This window comes from Hibiscus syriacus, unplaced genomic scaffold (genome assembly GCF_006381635.1).
Source record: "Hibiscus syriacus cultivar Baekdansim isolate YM2019G1 unplaced genomic scaffold, ASM638163v2 tig00112010_pilon, whole genome shotgun sequence".
Taxonomy (NCBI): domain Eukaryota; kingdom Viridiplantae; phylum Streptophyta; class Magnoliopsida; order Malvales; family Malvaceae; genus Hibiscus; species Hibiscus syriacus.
The window spans coordinates 200,216-211,400 of record NW_024063237.1 but is presented as its reverse complement, the minus strand read 5'-3'; the positions used below and the strand labels follow the sequence as shown (position 1 = coordinate 211,400).

General features: G+C 34.8%; 1 pseudogene; it reads right to left on the bottom strand.

Moving 5' to 3' along the window:
- Positions 1-1,038: 1,038 nt before the first annotated feature.
- Positions 1,039-3,542, bottom strand: LOC120174169 (annotated as a pseudogene).
- Between the last annotated feature and the right edge of the window lie 7,643 nt (positions 3,543-11,185).

The window sequence follows — 11,185 nt, the reverse complement described above, 5'->3', positions numbered from 1 at the left end:
ACAACAACAGTTATCAATCAAGTATCAAAATGGGCCCCCTTTTGAAGCATTGTATGGAAGAAAATGTCGAACGCCACTGAATTGGTATGAACTAAAAGATCAAGCTGTAATTGATCCAAATATGATTAAGAAGGTGGAAGACAAAGTGAATATCATTAAAGATAATCTCAAGATAGTTGTTGATAGACAAAAATCTTATGTTGATTTAAAAAAAAAAGAGAATGAAAACCAAGTGGGTGATAGAGTATTTCCTAAAGTGTCACATTGGAAAACGATTCTGAGATTTGGACATAAAGGGAAATTGAGTCCAAGATTCTTCGGGACATACGAGATTGTAAAGAGAGTTGGACCAATAGCTTATCAGTTGGCGTTACCTCCAGAGATGGACAAGATTCATAATGTATTTTATGTGTCGATACTTCGAAGATATCGATCAGATCCTGCACATGTGATTACACGAGAGGAAATTGAGATTCAACCGGATTTATCATACGAAGAGGAGCCAGTAAAGATACTAGCACAAAAGCATTTTGATATGAGGGAGTCATTTATACTTTGTTAGGAACTCCCACGATAATATAGCTTGCTCCGAATTCAAAGTAATACACCTTTGATGTGCATTTTTCATCGTAAATCTACGGTTAGATTCCCACTTCCAACTAGGTTTATCCGTGCCACCATTTAGAAATCGTGGTGGAACCATTACAATATAAGACAACACCATTGGCGGAAGGATCGCTTCTAATACTAACCAGTCCCAATCTCTCATAGGAGTCAACCAATCGATAACACTAGATTGAGCAAGAGTGCCTTGTCCTGAAGAAATTACGGATTTATCTAAAGGATCCCACTATCCTAGCCAGGGCCGCCTTGTAAATTTTGGTGGCCCTATGCCATAATAGTAAAATAGGCCTTTTAAAACTAAAATATTAGATATATAAAGAAGTTCACTAATATTTCAAAATTTATTATAACTATAAGAAAACGTTAAATAGTGTTAAAAATATCTTCATATAATAGAGTGAAATACAAAGTAAGCTATTCTCTAAATAAATTCGTTCTCCTAGCATTTTTGGAAGCAAAGTTATTGACTAGCTCTTTATAATCAAGACTCTCCAATAGATCGTTTTCAATAGCTATCAATGCCAATCCATTAAGTCTCTCTTGTGACATTGTGGACCGCAAGTAAGACTTCAATAACTTCAGTTTTGAAAAACTTCTTTCTGCAGATGCCACCGTTACTGGAATAGTCAATAGTACTATAAATGCAATTAGTGCATTAGGAAAACAATCAACCTTTTTCATAAATTTTAAAACATCAGTAGGTCTCATATTTTCAGCTGGCAAGAAATTGTTAAGTAACCTTAGCTCCACATAAAGTTCATTTGCATCAATATCCGATCATCCGTTTTTCTTGAGTGCATCTTCAAGATGACTACAATATGACTTAAGGTGGTTGTCATCAAAGAACTTCAACTTGTCACAAGAGAACAAGAAACCAAAATTTTTCTCGTACTCTTTGTATTGTTCAAACCTTGTTGTAAGAGAAGAAATTGCCTGATCAACAATATACAAGAAGTAGTTGGCTTTAAATGACTCCTCTGTAGAAAAAGAAGCATCTTGATTAATTGAACTCTCGTCAAATTGTCTTTTCCTACGAATTACACGTCTTTGATGGAAGACAGGATCAACTTCCATTTCAGTTGCAATTTGCTTAGCAATATCAACAGCTTTTGAAAACCCCGTGTTTCTAAACTCCTCAAAGAAAGAGATCAAACCTTTCACTTCTTTAATAGCAACATCAATAAGCATATCTTTGGATTGTAAGTTTTTGCTCACTAAATTTACGGTGTATAATATATCGAACCAAATGAAAATCAAAACTAAAAACTCAAAATCGCCAAGCTCATTTGTTGCTAAAGATTTAGCTTCACTTTTTATTTTGGAATCATTATCGTTCTCTGCAACTTGAAGTAAAGCTTCTCTTACTTCCACAATCTGAAATCTAATAGCTTTGACACTATCAACACGACTTTCCCAGCGTGTGGTTGACAATGACTTAAGTGTCAGTCCTTGAACATTATCCTTCAAAATTTGCCACCATTTAGAAGAATTGTAAAATATTGTGTATATGCGTTGTATTACTCCAAAAAAATCTCTAGCTTTTCCACAAGTATTAGCCATGTCACATAATGCTAGATTAAGACTATGACAACCATAAGAAGTATAAAATGCTCTAGGATTTATATCTAGAAATTTCTTTTGTACTCCCTGATGTTTACCTTTCATATTCGATCCATTGTCATAGCCTTGACCATGCATATCATCAATATCATGACCAAGTGACTTCAATTCATCTTGTGTTGTATCAAAAAGTCCCTGACCAGTGGTATCATTAACATTTAAAAATCCTAAAAAGGATTCCTCAACACTGACACTTGTGGATGAGAAATTTACATACCTCAATATCAAAGTCATTTGTTCCTGATGACTGGAATCTGGGGTACAATCAAGTATCACTGAGTAATACTTTGCTTGCTTAACTTTTTTTATGATATCTGATTTGATTGCATGTGCAAGTAAAGTTATTAACTCATTTTGGATTGTATGACCGAGATAGTGAACATGGATGTTATCACTTGTGATACGTCTCATGTGCTTTTTAATAATTGGGTCAAACTCTTCCAGCATTTCAATTAAACCCAAAAAGTTCCCGTTGCTCTTTTTGATACAACTTCTCGTTCGATCCACGGAAAACTAAATTATGTTTAGCAAGGAACTTTACAATTGAAATAATTCTCTGAAGAACTTTCTTCCAATGATCTCTCTCTTTTTCAAATTGTTCTTATGCCACTTTATCAATTGTTTCATTCTTTTTTTAATCTCTGACGCATATCAAGCCAAGTAGCCATGTTTGTGACATGTTATAGGCCAACTTCATGCTCTTTAAGTCTGGTGCTAAGACATTGCCAATCTGCAAAACCGTCATTAGCTAACTGACCTTTTGCAAGCCCTTTCCTAAATATTTTGCAACAGAAACAAAAAACTCTGTCAAGCTCTTTGGAATATACTAGCCATTCTCTATCCACCTTCTCATTGTTTGGGAGGATTCTAGTATATAAAGCGGTAGAAAATCGTCTTGAAAATTTATCTTTAGGACCTTTCTCAAATGACATATCTCTTTTAGAACCCTCTGATACCAGAACCTTAATCATGTCAGAACTAAGATCATCCCAACGTCTCGGATCAAATATATCAACATGATTAACATCAACATGGTCATTATTAACATCATCCGTACATTCACCGTCAATATCGCCATCATCGAAATTAGCATTATTAGCATCATCAACATCTTCGCCGTGTACATCAACATCATTAACATGATCATTAACAACATTTTGATCTCGAGAAAAAACTTGTGGTTCTCTTTGAATAAACTTATTTAGAGCTCCACTCTGAGACTTAATGAGTTCTTTGAGTCTTTTTCTCTTTTTACGTTTTTCATGTCCTGATTCATGTTTTCTTAACTTAGGAGGCATAATCTCTAAACATGTTCAACAAATAGCCAATACAAATTCAATTAGAAACTTCAAACATAAGATATGTGTGTAACTCAAATACTTTACTATTACTATTTTGTTTGATTTATAATAAAGTTATGAATCATTATAGTTTGTTTGATAAAGTTTAACTAATTAAATGTGGCTTTTACACTACTATTAGTTAACTAATAGTCTAATGTTATATATAGAATTATAAATCATAAACAACAACACCTAAAATAATTTAAAATATAAAAAATAAAGCTACATAAAAGTGAGCATAGCCAAACACTAATAATCTTGAAACATCACACATACATAAATAATTAATTATTTTATATTTTTTATTAATAAACTAAAAATAAAAACTAATAATCTTGAAGAAATTAAATAATAATAAAAAATATTTACTAACCTTGAAAAAGAGAAAAATACAGTCGTAATCGCAGAGGAGAGGAGAGGCAAACACTGAAACATCACATATACATAAATAATTAATTATTTTATATTTTTATTAATAAAATAAAAATAAAAAACTAATAATCTTGACAAAATAAAATAATAATAAAAATGTTTACTAACCTTGGAAAAGAGTCGCAGAGGAGAGGAGAGCGCAAAGATTTTTGTATTTTTTTTACTTTGCAGGGTGTTTCTGTAGAGAAGAGAGGAGACAAATATATAAGTTTTACTTTTCAGAATTTTTTTAAACTGGCCGTCAGATATTATTTAATGTATACAAAAAAACTTAAAATTTTTTGGAGGCCCTTATAAAAATTGGGCCTTGTGCGGTTGGGCAGCTTGCACAGGTCCAAAACCGGCCCTGCTCCTAGCCAATTATCTCGCAAAAAATCAATTGTCATACCATCACCAATCCTCCACACAATTCCTTCACAAATATCTTCCCAAAGAGATCCCAAAATTCTCCAAATACGAGAACAACCTGCCTTCTCTATTGACATGGGGAAAACTTCTAACATTTTATACTTAGCTCGTAAAACACGAACCCATAACCTATCTCGTTCATCTATCAATTTGAACCCAAGCTTCATAATAAGTGTTTCATTTTGCGAACGTATATGTCTTACCCAAGACCTCCTTTCTTGACATCGGAGCAAACCTCCTCCCAATTTACAAGGTGAATCTTCCTTTGCTGATTGGAGCTTCCCCAAATAAAGGCTCGGATTTACTTCTCAATCTCATCACAAACTCCTCACGGAAGATGACATGATTGCATTGCATACAATGGGATGACCGATAGCACAGATTTTTGCGAGTGTAGCACACACTGCCAACGATAGGTGCATCGCTTTCCACCTTATAAGCTTGTCTCTTACCTTCTGAACTAAGAACTGATACGTCTCATGGGAAACTTTCTTATGTAGAAGTGGCACGCCCAGATATTTCACAAGATCATCAACAAGAGTATATTGAAATCCAGCACTGATATTAGCTTCGGAAAGATCATTAACATTCTTGGAGAAGTAAATGTTAGTCTTGGAAAGACTCGCTTTACGCCCGAAAACATCACAAAAGTCACCAATTACGTTCTTAATAACCTCAAGTTGATAAAGGTGTAGACACACATTTTCTTAAAAGATAGAACTAACAAGAGTTTCTCTCCTAGGAGGACTCTTCCATCACCATATCTTTTAAAGCAACAACCACACCAACAAACGTGCAACAACCGAGCAAGGAGTCTAGTTGCATTAGGATTCTATTGTTAATAGGATTTTATTTTATATTTTTCCCCTCTTGCATTTATTTATTTACTATGTATATATTATTTTCACCATTATTTTCTAGTGTTTTATTTATTTCATTTATTTTTATAGACTTTATTTATTTATTTTTATGACTTATTTTATTTTATTTATTTATTTATTTTGTTTCTTTATTTTTATTTAATTTACTTATTATCGTTAATTTATTATTATTCTTTCCTTTGTCTTTCTTTTATTCGTTTTGTTTTATCTTCTCCATTTCATCAGTTTTCTTTTTTGTTAGTTTTTATTACCTTTTTTTCTAACACGTTTATTGACTTTTCTAAGAGTACGCTTTCAAATCAATTAATTGTAAGTAATTTGAATCGGGTCTGTTAAATTTTAATTTAAATTTCGAATTTTCGCAACTAAGACAACCGGCAAATTAATTGGTACCGAAAGGGCAGTTCAAAGGTGCTAATCTTTCCTTGACCGTAACCGACTCCCGAACTCGACATGTTTCTGGTACAGCGCAGATCAGGTAAGATGGTGTCCGACCTACCTAAATTCGTTTTAAAGTGGTCGGTGGCGACTCCCAACTCAATTATTTCAAGTCGAAGCCCAATTCCGGGGCCCAACCGAAAGACGGTTACGACATAAGGCTCTCATTTGCAAACAGAACAATGTCATTTGCAAATAATAAGTGGGAAAAAGTTGGACCTCCTCTTGATAAGTGAATAGGTTTCCACTGCTTGGCTTTGACTTCCGTTAGAATCGCTTGAGCGAAACATTCCATGCACATCACAAAATGTAAGGGGAGAGAGGATCCCCTGTAGGATGTCTCTTGAAGGCTTAAAAGATTCCGTTAATTCACCATTCCAAACAACCTGTGTTGTAGCCGAGGAAACACACTCCATAATCAAGATTCGGAGCTCATCCGGGATGCCAATATTAAGTAAAGTGTCGTAAATAAAAGACCACTTGAGCCTATCATATTCCTTTTCCAGATCTATCTTTATTGCCACCCAACCGTTCTTGTCGGACGTTTTTTCATGGAGTGAATAACTTCTTGTAGAATAATAACATTATCTGTGATTTGCCTACCCAGAACAAAGCTCGACTCCCCTCTGAAATCCATATGGGTAGAAACGGCTTCAATCTGTTAACAATCACTTTCGTTATCATCTTGTAAATAGTTGTACACAAACTGATCGGGCGAAATTGAGTAAAATTCTCTGGGCTTTGGACTTTTGGAATTAACACTAAGGAAGTACGCTTTATCTCCATAGGAATCCTTTTAGTGGCAAAGCAGTTTCAAATAAATTCTCCGAACCCGTTACATCCCAATTCCTCTGGTAGAAAAGTGCATGGAACCTGTCAACACCAGGAGCTTTCGATGGGGCCATTTCGAAAACAACTCGTTTAATTTCTTCATCCTGAACAGGCGAAACCAACCAAGAAAGTTGAAGATTAAAATTCCTCATAAACATACCTCGAACAGCATACCCATATCCATTAGCTCCCTCACTCTAAAATAATTTTGAATAGAAATCCATCGCTAAGCTCTAGAGCCGAGAGCTATCCGAGCACCACGCCCCTCGTCGAGCTTCAGGGATCTAATTGTGTATGTACGTTTCCTACTCATAGCATAAGCGTGGAAGTATTTAATGTTTCGATCCCCAAAATTTATCCAATTACACTTGGAATTTTACTTCCATAAGCCTTATTCTTGCGCCATTACTAAATTAATTTCTTCTCTCAAACTAATTTCAAGATTCAATAAGAAAGTCGAATCACGCTGAGCATGCACCTTGTCAATACCTCGCAACCTGGCCATGATTTTCCATTTCTTCCTGCCAATGTCACTAAAAGTATTTTTGTTCCAAGTCGTAAGATTATCACCAAGCATTTTCAAATTCTCTACCACACCTTTGTTTATTGTCTAAGAAGTTTGCAGCAATTCTTTGAAATTTTGGTGCTCCTACCAAGCGAAAACAAACTTGACTTATCTGAAGTCAACTTTTCGAGTACTAACCTTCCAATTTAATAAAATGGGGCAATGGTCCGAACCAATTATATCCAGGTGTAAAACACGGCCTCCGAAAAAGCAGAAACCCACCCATCATTGGCAATAAAGCGATCCAATCTCTGTCGCAGCATACCACGTGCCCACGTAAATGCATTACCTTGATAACCCAAATCCTTTTAGGGCATTATCGAAAACAAAATTAACAAAACTCCTACTCGGACCAACATTAGAATTTGACCCCTCTTCGATCTTCAGCCATAAGGGTCGCGTTAAAATCGCCTCCAAGGAGCCAAGGATTCTCATCCCCTGGATTAAGCTTGCCAAGCCATTCCCAAAGGTGCTTTTGAATCGATATCGCTGGACTCACATAAACAATAGTCACGAATATCTCCCTTGGCAGCTCTTCACTCCTTAATTTAGCATGCACATATTGATTTGAGACCTTGAGAAACTCAATCTGCAATTCATCTCTCCATAAGATCCAAATACCACCACTAAATCCCCTAGCTTCAACTCTAAATGAGTTTGGAAATCCCAATTTTCACAAGCCAGTAATTGGAAGAGTAGTGAAGGTGGATTACAAATGCTGGGGGAATGGGGAGATTTGCTCGGCTAGCTGTAGCGGCTGATCTTCACAAGCCGTTATTACCTTGCATTGGTATTGATGGACGTATTCAAAACTTGGAGTATGAAGGTTTGCCTCAGATTTTCTTTTAATGAGGGGCATATGGACATGGGAAAGAAACATGTGGACAACATCTTACCGAACCAAAGGAGCAGGTATCGGTGCTTCCTAATCAACAAGATGGCCAGCGAGCTGAAACGTTGATAGGTGATGACCTATATGCTCCATGGATGGTAGCAACAAGCAGTAAAAAGCGTCCATGTAATGTTGGAGCGAGAGAAGTCACTGGAACCAAGGAAAATGTTGTTCCTACTCATGATAGGTTTGGGTTGCTGTAGGAGAACATTGTGGAGGATGAACGAGCTGCAAAATCCCATGTAAATAAGGGTTCAAAACCAACAAACACTCGTAAGGAGGTGCCAGGGATGGAGTATGGAAAAGGTTTCCCAAGGAGTAGTAAAAGCATGAGGAAGAGCGTTTTAATGGAGTCCACAAAGGTGAACATCCAGGAAATAGGTACGTCTCGAAAGTCAGAGAAGACTGGTGGTTCAAAACTGGCGAGGAAGAAACATAATAAGGAGAATATGGCAGCACAGGTGCAGGCGCACATGCAGGTTGGACAAAGTCTGAGTGGGGTTCAGTTTGAACCTATGATAAATGGCCAGGAGACGTCTTTGGGGGTACATAGTTCAACTTTAAAGGAAGGTAACCATATGGCGATCACCATCCATAAGGATGCTCGTGGTAAGGAACCCTCTCAACAAAAAAAGAGTAGTATAGTCAAGGATGGAAGACTTGGTAAAACGGCGAGGTTAAAATTCATGAAACAACATTCCTATAAACCACCAAAAAAGCACTGCTTAGGTGAGTGGGTTCAATCAGCCTCAGATGAGTTGAATATTATCGTGAAGGCGAAAGATAAACAGAATGCCGTGTCTGGAAATCAGGAAAGTTCTACGACTAGGACTAAGGAGGTTGACCTAGCACAGGGAAATGCTGGGGTTCCAACTAAGGTGAGTTATTTGCTTATTGCCTCTCATGTTATTTATGTTTAGTGTTATGATATGGAATAGTCAAAGAGCAGCAAGCTCCAACTATCGACGTCACTTTCGGAATTTTATTAACTCTTATAATACCTTGTTGGTCGCGTTGCTCGAAACAAGGGTACGTGGCATTCGATCAAATATGATTATTTAATTTTTTTATTACTAAATTTTTAATCTTATCAATCAGATCATCTAACTATTTAAAATATTTAATCAAGTCAGTTATTAACTGTTAACATTTAATGTAGAAGATAATGAAACAGTTAAAAATTTCAATATAATTACACACTCGATTCCTGTTAATGTGTCAATTTGATCATAATTTTAATTTAATTTACTAAATTTATCATTTAATTAGATTATGACATGTGACAATCTCTAATTAAATTTATTAAATTTATTTTCCTCTAATTAAATTATGACATTTGTCAATCTCACTTATCCAAACTAAGAATAAGGCTTCGTGTAAAAAAATGTCTAAATTATAATTAATTTCTCAGATGCTTAACCATTTTTTAATCAATATAAATGTCTAATATTACTAACGCTATCATTTTTAAGTGTCTCAACTATAATAAAAGTAATTTTTTTATCTAACACTTGTTGTATTTATATATTTTTTAAAAAAATTATTTTAAAAAATAAAACAAAACCATTTGGAAAAACATTAAAAATTATAATTATTCAATGATAGTAGATGGGTGTTCGTCATCGTTGATAACAACTGTAATGGAATTTGGTCAAGATATTTGATGATATTTAAGAGTTTTATGATTTTCTTTCTTTTTTGTGGGTGAGATATTTTTCTAAAAAATATGAATTTTATTATTAGTTTTTAAAAAGTTTAAATGAAATAAAAAAAACTCTATTTTAAATATTGATTGATTTTTAACAAACATTTTTAATGATCATTACAGATGGAATAGGTTTAATGATAAGACGTATTAAATACAAAAAAGAAGTGTAGTGTGTGCATTTTTATATTAAGCCTAATAATAATAATAACATAACGTCTGAAGACAAAATCGTTGAGATTTAGTCAATTCGGTATTAAATTTTGAGAAAATAATCTCAATGACCAAAAATATCTTATAATATATGATTTTAACCAATTTTTTTTAGATTTGTCAAAATGACCAACTAAATCGCAATGCGATCGATAATTCGCAACGCGATCTCCGGTATCGCAAATCAGTTTCCAGATTCGCAACGCGATTCTGACTATCGCATTGCGATTTTCCAAATTCACATTGCGATTTTCCGACTATCGCAATGCGAATATATAAATCGCAATGCGAGTATGACTATCGCAACGCGAATATGTAAATCGCAATGCGAGTATGACTATCACAACGCGAATATGTAAATCGTAATGCGATTATGACTATCGCAATGCGATTCTGACTATCGCAACGCGATTCTGACTGTCGCAATGCGATTTTCAAAGCGTCATTATTATCGCAACGCGTATTTATTTTCAAATTCCAAACACGAATATTAATATATCGAAACACTGAACCGTCCACAGTATATCCCGTAATCGCAACTCATAACCTAAAACCCTAAATCACAACTCAGTCTCATCTCCATCTCTCACTCTCTAAGGCGACATCCTCCCCATCTCCGACGAAATCAGTCCCATCTCCGGTGAAATCCGTCTATCTCCATCTCTCAGAGCCACCCTCACAATCATTCACGGTCAGAAATGGAAAATCAACCAAATCAACCACCGACAGTTAGTTTTTTTAATTATTTTTATTTTGAAATTTTCGCATTATTATTAGGTTTTTCATATTGAAATTGATGATAAGTTTACTGGTAATTTCAATAATAGATTAACCATTTCATTTAGATTGCTTATTAAATTCATTCGATTGCTGCCAATATTGTTAAACTGTTTAGTCTTTAAACCCTGTGAATTTAGTATTTGTCTTTGTTTTGTCTTTTGGTTGAATATCGCAACGACAGAATCGCAATACGATTTTAGTTTCGCGTTGCGATAGTCAAATTCGTGTTGCGATAGTCATTTTCGTGTTGCGATTTTCATTTTCGTGTAGCGATTTTAAGTTTCAGAAACTATTTTTCTTCTGCAAATTGAAACTTGAATGAATTGCATTACTTCAACAAAAAAACAAAGACAAATACTAAATTCACAGTGTTGCAAATTTAAGTTTAAAGAATAAACTACTACTATGTATGTTTATTGTTCTTGGTATATCTTCACAGTGTAGTTTTTTGTA